The following is a 9,094-nucleotide window of genomic DNA, read 5'->3' on the forward strand; positions in this document are numbered from 1 at the left end:
CATCGCTGCTCAATGCTCCTGTCTGAAGATGACAACTCCACTGCAAAGGCATATATGCTGAAATAGGGAGACAAAATTTTTCCGGTCTGCTTTGTCCATCGTCTTATTTTTTCCCTGATGTTACTAAAGCCTTGCATATGTCGAGGAACTGCCTCCTGAAAACAGCTTTTCAGTAACTGCTGCTGAGATTATCTTCTGCATATATATATTTTAGCGTGTCCTTTTGACAGAACAAATGAAAGTTGATACACCAGCACAACATTTTCCACTTGAAGTAGGACACACCTCTCATTTTTCTTTGGCTGACCCTCATCTTCACATTAAACCCTCATGTCCTGTTTATTTTTTGGACATTTCAAAGAAGAAATGAATGAAAATGTAAATAGCTGTTTTTAAACAAGAATTGGTGTGTGGAAATACAGTTTTAGCCCATTTCCATTGATAGCCATGCATGGTTAAAAAAAAGATGAAGGTTTCCTGCACCCAGGAGGGACGGAAAAATATATATAACTCCTCATCTGCATTACTCAGATGATAAAAGATGATCTTGCTGCTTTTGTTTAGACATAGAGTTTCATTCGAAGCAGAAGGCTTGCAGTTGGATTGAATGCCGCACTGAAATCAAATATTAAAATAGAATGTGACTTATTTACATGTACATCATCGAAGGCTTGCTTTAGTGCTACTGTTGCCATGGAAACCTCCCCATTGAAACATGTTAATTAGCCAGGAACTCGACTGACAGGCAGTTCACCACTCTCAATGTCTTTGCAGGGGAATGGAATGCAGGATTTATGGCAATAAATTTGAAGCTAGAAAAATCAGAGAAGTAGCATGTTTTTGATAAGAATGACTGATGCATTCAAGAGGATACGAACAGATTTAAATTAATCATGTACACAATTGTAGTATAGAGCTTAGTTTAGACGTCATGTAATTGACTGGTACATAAAGAACATACAGCGGCATTTGTTATACCTATCAATCATTTAAAATGAAGTTGTTTGGGTTTGAGGAAGTTCTTCAGTGAAACGGGCGAAACAGCGCCTCTGGTGGCGGAGTAGCAACATGACGGGCGACAGGGGCAGATGCGTCCTTATGAGTGGAATAAAAGTTTAAACAGAGTTGATGTCAGTGATTTTTCTTCTTAAAACAACCTGTCCTGACTTGTCAGATGACCAACAGCAGCCGGACAGCCATGGAGGCGAAATTCAAATTCAATGTCTTCACACAAATTAGTTCCATTTGCCACACGTGTTGAAAGAGAACCTTCACAAAGTTGTCGACAACGCAGGAATATTGTTTACCAGCACCACAACGAACAAGAAAAGAGGAGAACACACAGGAAAATAACGTCAAAGTAATTAAATGCTGTTGAGACCGTCTTTTTCTGCTGGCTTATTTGTTCTCATTGGCTGACTGTATTTAATGGATGACTGGAGGCTTTTAATGAACCCTGGGCGCGTGCGTGAGGCTCGAAATATACATTTTAAATGTGTTTTCCCTGTTGAGTGCAGTACGATTCCTCCATGTGGTTGGTTTTGATTTCAAGCTGAGTTGTATACTATTTACCTTTTTTTTTTTTTTTCTCAATTGCTGATGTTAACTGAAGTTTTTTTCCAGGGAGTTTTACGTTTTTCCTGGCCGTCATGGTAACGCACGGACCACACTTGTAATTGGACTGGTTCTGGTTCTCTAAAGAAGGTCGATGTAGATTTGTCTCCAGGCTATGTGGGCTGCATATGAAAAGATCTGGCCCCAAAGGTTTGTCTGGGGAGTTTCTCCTCATTCACTTCAATATTCTCACTTTTACATCCCAAAATTGGGATTTTTTTCCTTTTTTTCTGCATCTACATAAGGCTTTAAGTGCAACAGCAATGAATTGGTTTGTTAAATCAGTTTGTGTGTGTCACTGAAGATGGAACGGCAGAGAAATACTGAGGCGTTAACACGATGTTGGGAGCTGTGTGGGGATACAATTGTGAGTTGACGAGTCATGATGCTACACAGTTTTGATGCACCTTTTTTTTCCCATGGAATTTGTTTCCATTTGGTTTTTCGCTGGAGTGTTTCTTGCTGAATGAAGTGTTACTTCTGACCTAAATTTAAATATTTTGACGTCGATTTGTGACTTTGATCGCTACATGTTCAGCGTATTGCAGGATCGTTCCCATGAATGCTGATGTGCCTCTGCCTTGGTGCTGCAGGGGACCTTGGTTCCATAGGCAGGACTTAAAACTGACGTCTGATCCGAGTTACTTTATGAACTCACCTGTTTGCTGTAAATCAAATAAAACTTTCCCGCTGAGCAAAATAAACCACCACCATAGAAAATTATCCCCCATTAAGGCGGTGCTGCTCCTCTCCAAGCGCCTGGCTAATACCTAACCCACTAAGTAGCGCTGCAAAACAAGGCCATAAAGTGGGCCTGTGGTGTCTGTGCACATAAAATAGATGGAGACAGATGGGAAATTTAATGTGAGTAAAGTTCTTTTAGGTCTGGGCTTTGTGGCCCACTCCAGCATGTGGGAGGAATTGGAGGGAAGGAGCAGGTAATGACTTGTAAGGGAATCGTGTCTGCACGCCAGGCAGGCAGATTTCATTCAGCTGGAGGAGTTGGACGTTTCTCGGTGAGAAATTAGAAAGGGTCACGGGTATTAAGGGAGAGAATGGTGCTGATAACGAGAGCGGCTTGTAAATAAATCCGCAATGGCTTTGGGTGTCGGAACAAATCCATTTCGACTGGGTCTTAAAGGGGACTTAAATCTAATTATCATGACCACATCACTGTAAACAAACAGGATTTTCTTAATGTTCTTCTGGCTGAACTGCTGGCCTCAAGTAAAGATGTCCATTATGAATCAGTGAAGCTTGTGTTTAGTGTTTGCTGATTTTTTTTTTATTTTTATTGGAAGGAACAAAAGCAATCCGTCTAATTTTGATGGCACAGCAGCATTCCCAACAGTTAACATACATCATTTGTTTTTTCACAATATCAGTATGTTGACTCCCACAGGTGAGCAAATATTCAACTTCCATACTTGACGTGTAAAAATACTCCCGACTGTTGGGCTGAATCCCAATTTTTTTTTAACCCCTTCATCCACCCTTGTCCCTCACAATAGAGTTGCAAAGGTAAGGGGTGAAAACATTTTGGGATACCGCTTGACGTCTGCTCTGCAATCAAGCATTGTTGCTAGCCCGCTGCTACATCAGCAGAAACAACAATTCACAATCCCTCATGTCCTTTTCAGTTGGCAGAATTGCCATGGTTCTGAGGTTGATTGCAGTGGATCTGCTGTTAGCGGCATCAGCTCATTATAAACTATTTTAAAATACAACCAACTCTTCCAAACATGGCTAAATAGTTACATATAGCAGCTAACGGTTTAATGTGATAAAAACCCTAAGTGTCATTACTGTGAAACATATCAGCTCTGTTATCACGCTGGATGTGAAAAATGTTGACGCCTTTGTTTAAACTAAGAGCTTGGTTTGTCTTCATTTTATGGAGACTTGAAATAACATTTTCCTCACTGTAACTGCGCAAAACCGAGAGTGAAAGGGCACGCCGCCATATTGCTAAGCAACACCAAAGTCCGGCGTTGTCGACTCTAAAATAAGTCAGAGTTCAGCATGTATTCAGCTTGTGTGATTTTAGTTGGGGGGGGGGGGGGGGGGGGGGGGGAAATAGAGACACTTAAGGGATAAAATGTGACGGGTGCAATTTGGACCCAAAAGCAGCACTCTGGAAAGCTGGAACCGTTGGTAGTGACCCTTTATTAGTACACAGGCAAACAGGAACTCTGGCAGACAAGGAAACAGTCCGTTTTTCAGGCTCAAAGCCCACACAAAGTAAAGCAGAGCCGGAATGCAGAGCCAAGAGGGAGGACGTGAACCCTCGGAACCGTACAGTTCTGTTTACAGCGGGCAGGAGTGACAGAGAGGGGCTTACAGGAGATGAGGTTGATGAAGTAGCAGAGCAGACTGGGGATGAGCAGCAGCGAATTTGGGGCCAGTCAGAACGGTCAGGACCAGGTGAGCAGACAGGAACCAGAAACGCTGAGGCAGATGTCGTGGTCAGGGACGGAAGGCTGGTGAGTTTACCGGGAGACAGGCGGTGCAGGCAGGTCAGGGGCAAACAGGTTCGGCAACAGGAGGTCAGGCAGGTAAGAAGTGCTGGAGAGTCTTGCATGGAAATGCTGAAGAACAACCTGGGAAGGACTGAGAGTGCAGGGGAGGCTTATAAGCCGGGCTGGTTGGGAATAAGCTGCAGCTGTGCTTGCAGGTGAGTGGAGTTGAGCTGACGGGGTGGGAGTGGCTGGCAGGTAGAGTGGAGCAGAGGCAGGGAGAGTGGAAAATTACTGGGGCAGAGGGACAGGAGGGAACTGGGGAAATGGGGCTGTGACATGAAACATATCCCAGGATGTTGGAGTGCATGAGATCAGAGAGAATCCCACTGGTTTGTTGAGGAGTTGGGGGGGGGGAAACATTTCTATAGTCTTTCATGCCTGGATGAGACTGTTTAATCTGAACCTACAAGCCAAGCAACTTGTTCATACACCTGAGGTTCATACGTCTGCATGATGGACGATGGAGAAATGTGGGTAAAAATGAACACACAAGATTAATAGTCGTTATTTTAGGTTTGAATAGAGGAACGGCGTGCAGACCTATTCAGGTGGGGCTGTTTTTACACCCTATTATAAAGCCAGGGTTTGTCTTTATCACATGAAATTTTCTTTATGTTTTGATGGTGTGGAGCAGATATTTGTTTGACAATAAAAGATGAGCCAAAGTGTCCTTGGACCCCCACCATGACACATTGGTCTCATAGTCACATGACTTGTGGGCTCAGTCTGGTGAAATATATTGCATTCTAGCAAAGGTCTGTGGTTGTTGGGCAGAAACAATACAACAGAAAAGTAAACTGATAATAGCCACGTGGGTTTACATCAAAGATGCGTTGTTTCTTTCTTGGCAAAGTAGTCCCAACCGGATTGCTCCTCCTTTTCTGGTCACCCTATCATAAGGCGACAAGTCAAAATAATATTCATTACATTGCTTTTTAAAAAGAAAGATTGCTAGTTAAATCCACAGCCCTCTGGTTTTCCTGGAACCCTTGAAATGCTGAAACCTTTGTTGTGATAATGAGACATTTTTTGTATTACGTCTTTCTTTGGCGTCGTGGCTCCATAAACTCTCTTTGTCACTCCTGTCATTTACACCAGTGAGGCAGAGGATTACAGGAATAATGAACGTGGGGACCTAAAAGGAAATATTGCAGCTGGGCAGCATTTCTCACCAGCTCTATGAGGTTTCTGTTGTATTTGTACATTAGTCGTCCGGAACATCGCTATATTTAAATATTAACAGTGCACTTAGGGATTTGGTGCATGACGAAATCTCCCACTCTGATAAAGAAGAAAGAACACAACAATTTCAAAGTGATTCAAGGTACAAGCTACAGATTTGACATCTACATCAAAAATATGTGGAGTTTTTACATTTTGTTTTTGCCGTTAGTCTCATTTAAGTTCATAGATCTCAGACATTGTTCCATAATCTCCACACATAATTACAACTGTAGTAGTTCCTGCTTTAAGTTTTATGCCCGACTTCTCTTGGATTTTCCATTTGAAGCATTATTCTTCACCTCTAATCAAGCTTTAATGGAAACAGCCTTTCTAATAAACACATATAATAAATCTAATAAACAACAAAGGTTCACCTTTTTCCCCTTCCTGAAGTCTGGGGGGAAAAAGCTTCCTGGAAATCTACAAGGAGATGAGATGGGTTTTGGGGGAAACAGGCAGAGAACAAACTTTATTATGTCTTCTTATCACAAAGCCCCTCCGGGGGGCCTCGATGATGGATACTGTGTATTACACCATATGAATGCTGGAGTTGACTTTTCCTTTAAGGGTCAGTCTGTTGAAATATGTTTCTAATACAATTACAGGTTTAGTGCAGCGTTACACCCCGTGGCCGCTGTTATTATGTCCTGTAATTATTTCTCATCCGTCTTGATACTTTTAGTATAATTTTGAATCAGGTGGCCTCCGATGGTGCTTTCGCTTTATTACGAGCCACATCGGAGTGATGTGAGCACAGCAGGGGGTGGTATCAAAATAAATGGCCCTTGAAATAATTAGAGAGAACCTATTCCAGGGGAAGGTAAGTGATCTTCAACTACAATACTAATGCATGCTGCACTGAAGAAGAGATTTGCTCTTCGAGGTTGAGGACCCTGAATGCATCAACTAAATTTTCAATGTTGCAACTACACTTGAAAAACTCTCATCTGGTTAAAGAGGACTGCAATGGGACTTTTACATAAATAATTCACGTTGATGTGAATTTCTTTTAAAATAATCTTTTTTTTTTTTTTTTTATTTATTCTTGATGGTTGTGGGATTGAGCACTCAACAGTTGCTATTAGCTACTTCTAATTTATTTTCGAGTTAGCTTTTATTGAGTTAATGGAGATGTATTGCAGCACTCCAAACATGAGCTTTAATTTGCATTTTGTAAGTATGTAAGTCGATTTTATACTCCAGGTTCAACATCAAATCTGCTCAAGAGGAAAACACAAAGATCAGAAATACAACAGAAAACAACATTTATTTGGTTGCATCTCCTGGAGGATGTGAACACTCACTTTGAGATCCAAAAGGCATTTCAGATGAGGAAGGGTTCTCCAGTTACTCACACTGATTATGGCTGGCACACGAATAAATCATTAATGCACAGGCAATGCATTCATCAATAAAATGTAATGGACCTAATTGGGGGGGGGGGGGGGTGGGTGGGTGTTGGCAGATGTTTGAAAGCAAGAGCTCGACGCTGAGGTCGAGACGCCGGGTTGCCAATGCCAGGTTGAGACACCGGGTGGCGCTGTTTAACCAATGGAAACGCTGAGGCATCGATATATGGCCGTGCACGTTCGAAACGCAGAGGTAGACGAGCAGGGACACAATGAGAGTGCAGAAGGCACTCAAGAGGGAAAAAAATAAAATGGAGCATGGAGGAAATCTAGAGGGGAGAAGGACCGGAGTGACGATCTCCAGGATTTGGGAAATTATCAGAGAGGGGAGCCGGTGCCAAGGAGAGAATGCGCTGAAATGCATTCTACATATCACGTCACCCCTGCCTGCTGTGTTGATTACATCCTGCATACCATGAGACTGGGTCCAGTGTGTTTTTATTTAGAGATGTAACAAGTATTGAGGTGAGAGAGGTCATTTATGGAGCGAAAACTTGTACAGCGTGCAACAAAAGCCAGACCGCAGTACAAGAAACAGACATTTTCCTTTACAATTCACAGCACAATGGAGAAGTTCCTGCATGACGTGTGTGGGTGTGCAACCCCTCCCCCCCACCTCCCAGAACAGCCAAGTTGATCTGCGTGTTCTGCCTCTAGACGAGAGCACACCTGAACAGCAAGTCAGCCCAACGCAGCGGTTTGCAGATGGAAAACACACCAGCAATTGTGATTATCGGGGACGGGGAGATGATGCAGTGCAGGGCAACACAACACACGTGCGCGTATGTACAGGCAGCCAGGTGGAAGAGCGGCGGGTAAGGTGGACAAAAGATCAGCTGGTCGTCAAATCTGAACAGCCCGCCTGTGGGCTGTCTGTTAAAGACAGACAGGAGTGACGCAGAAATGTCTATTCGCCGCAACAGACACGGGCATGAATCATGCATAAATCAAGCAAAGTGTTGAGAACAACAGTGGAGCCGCTTTTCTGAAATGTCAACAGTGCAGCGAGTACAACGTTCCTTTGCAGCACATCGTCTTTATGTGACGCTCGTGCAGGGGTGTGCGGTATTTGCACTAGACGGGATAAACGATATCGATATAAAACGAAATAAAATATGGACTCGAGCAACCGATCACGTTAAAGCTTGTCAATGTCAACGCAGCTACCTCAAGGCCAGTTCATGCTTCTCCGTCCATGTGGCTTCAGGGCGATGGCGTAGGGATTGTATCATCTGTGACCGCCAAAGAGACGTGTCGCACATCTCCAAAAAATTATAACTACGCAGGGAGGGACCACAGACGGGGAAAGGACCTTGTAATTCCTTGTTGCTGCTCGACATATTTTACTTCATTTATCGTATCGTAACTTTAAAGGAGATGTGATCTAAATGTGTTTGCTGCTGGTTATATAGACCCATTTGAGCTAATTGTCATATGGAATATCTTGTTGGTTTGCTTGCTCGTTTTCTAACTGTTCTTGTTCTGTATTTGTAGTTTGCTACCCAAAGGCTTTCTAATTAAATTGAAAGTGTTTGGCTGTAAATATAAGTAACGGATGCTGGTCCGCTTCGATCGTTTGGATCAGAATTCGAGAAGTTACATTGTGAATCAGAAGACACACTGCTAAATATGCCGCCCCCGCTACGGTTTCGGAAAGTTGCATAGCAAACCAGACGGTCCACTTTATTTTTATGTTCTGTAAGTGAACGATGGTTATTGATAATAGTTTTTGCATTTTAGAAAACAGCTTTACTCTTTTTATGTAAAATATCATTAATCTTATATGTTTCTGTTGGCACTATTTTGCAAGAAATTAACAATGTTCCATTTTTTACATATAATTGCACATTCAAAAACATTTCAATTATAATTCTTACACTTGCATGTGTGTCACGATATATGCCTTAACCCTGGATCCCAGGGATTAAATTTATACCATGAGAATTTCAGGCCATATTGCTCAGCCTTATGGTTGTGTCATCTGATGCTTGTAACTTGACTACTGATATCAGAATGAGCTGATGGACCGAATTCTGAGCTCTGACAAATAACATGAACTACATGCAGAAAATAGAGTATTTGTAGAAACAACTTTTTTTAATCAAGAAAATGCTAATTTAGCAAAGTAGCTTAGGTACTATTTATTTTAAAATCCACTCTTATCGGACTTTTTCAGTGACCTTTTTAGAGTGAAATAAATGCCGCCCCCCCCCAGTCTAATATTTTATGTGCAGGAGAGTGTTTTAAGTCGACTGTTGACAACTAAATTAAGATCAATAGCCCAGGGCACTTAGCTATATTGCATTTTCGATTTATTTTGAGATAAAT

The 9,094-nt window shown here is 42.2% G+C and overlaps 2 long non-coding RNA genes across 2 annotated transcripts; one reads left to right on the forward strand and one right to left on the reverse strand.

The window, feature by feature from the left end:
• Window positions 1-4,293: 4,293 nt before the first annotated feature.
• LOC115250673 (uncharacterized) lies at window positions 4,294-8,259 on the reverse strand. The gene is made up of 3 exons (XR_003889249.1): window positions 7,934-8,259; window positions 5,732-5,777; window positions 4,294-5,023 (listed from the first exon to the last, which is right to left on the reverse strand). It is a non-coding gene; the product is annotated as an uncharacterized lncRNA (long non-coding RNA).
• LOC115250674 (uncharacterized) lies at window positions 6,871-8,533 on the forward strand. The gene is made up of 2 exons (XR_003889250.1): window positions 6,871-7,231; window positions 7,328-8,533. It is a non-coding gene; the product is annotated as an uncharacterized lncRNA (long non-coding RNA).
• The last annotated feature ends 561 nt before the right edge of the window (window positions 8,534-9,094 follow it).

The sequence above is a fragment of the Takifugu rubripes genome, chromosome 8 (assembly GCF_901000725.2).
Source record: "Takifugu rubripes chromosome 8, fTakRub1.2, whole genome shotgun sequence".
Classification (NCBI taxonomy): Eukaryota; Metazoa; Chordata; class Actinopteri; order Tetraodontiformes; family Tetraodontidae; genus Takifugu; species Takifugu rubripes.